Source organism: Mandrillus leucophaeus, unplaced genomic scaffold, assembly GCF_000951045.1.
Source record: "Mandrillus leucophaeus isolate KB7577 unplaced genomic scaffold, Mleu.le_1.0 Scaffold274, whole genome shotgun sequence".
Classification (NCBI taxonomy): Eukaryota; Metazoa; Chordata; class Mammalia; order Primates; family Cercopithecidae; genus Mandrillus; species Mandrillus leucophaeus.
Window position 1 is genome coordinate 872,288 of NW_012102854.1, and position 1,233 is coordinate 873,520.

Genomic DNA, 1,233 nt, shown 5'->3' on the forward strand with positions numbered 1-1,233 from the left:
AGGCTGAAGCAGGAGAATCACCTTAGCCCAGGAGGCTGAAGCTGTGATTGTGCCACTGCCCTCCAGCCTGGGTGAGAGTGAGATCCTGTCCCCCCTGTTGTTGCCCAGGCTGGAGTGCAATGGCACCATCTCGGCTCACTGCAACCTCCACCTCCCGGGTTCAAGCAATTCTCCTGCCTCAGCCTCCCGAGTGGCTGGGATTACAGGCGCCCACCACCACACCCAGCTAATGTTTTTTTGTATTTTTAGTAGAGACGGGTTTTTGCCATGGTGGTCAGGCTGGTCTCAAACTCCTGACCTCAGGTGATCCTCCCGCCTCTGCCTCCCAAAATGCTGTAATTACAGGCATGAGCCACCACGCCCGGCCTCCATTTCCTTTTTTTAAAATATAATTTTAAATTTTTTTGTGGAGACAAGGGTCCCACTATTTGCCCAGGCTGGTCTCAAGCTCCTGACCTCAAGTGATGCTCCTTCCTCGGCATCCCAAAGTTCTGGGATTATAGATGTGAACCATCATGTCTTGCCTCCATTTTCCTTTTTGTAACTCCTGTCTTCGACCTTGAAAATTGTGGCTCACATGAACCGTAGTATGTTTTATTTATTTGCTCAGTCCTGTGTAAAAAGTAATTTAAGAATTGCTGACCTCCACATACCATGCAGTTCTTTTTTTCTTTAGTCTTACAGTATATAGTGAAAATACAGTTTTCTAAAACTACTTTCTTCCCTAAACCCTTTGTATTCATAATATTTATGTGTAATATAGATTGTTAATGTGTTACTGTTTGTATTTTATTTTGGGTTCCCCACACATCCTGGTTGAGTTTAATGATTTTTCAGAGTATGTGAAACAATCACATTGTTCTAAAAGTCAGAATCAGACAAAAGGATTTACTGAGTCACTCCTCCATTATTTCCTCTCTCCTAATGCCATTGCCCATTGTTTTTTGTTTGTTTGTTTGTTTGTTTTTTGGTTTTTGCTTTTTGTTTTTTTTTTTTTTGAGACAGAGTCTTGCTTTTGTTGTCCAGGCTGAATGCAGTGGCACGATCTAGGCTCACTGCAGCCTCTGCCTCCTGGGTTCAAGCGATTCTCCTGCCTCAGCCTCCCAAGTAGCTGGGATTACAGGCATGCGCCACCATGCCGGCTAATAATTGTATTTTTAGTAGAGATGGATTTTCACCGTGTTGGACAGGCTGGTCCTGAACTCCTGATCTCAGGTGATCTGCCCACCTTGG

General features: G+C 44.4%; 1 protein-coding gene across 4 annotated transcripts in view; it reads left to right on the forward strand.

The window, feature by feature from the left end:
- ZNF565 (zinc finger protein 565) overlaps positions 1 to 1,233 on the forward strand; it is a 52,433-nt gene that overhangs the window by 4,446 nt on the left and 46,754 nt on the right. The window lies entirely within an intron of this gene.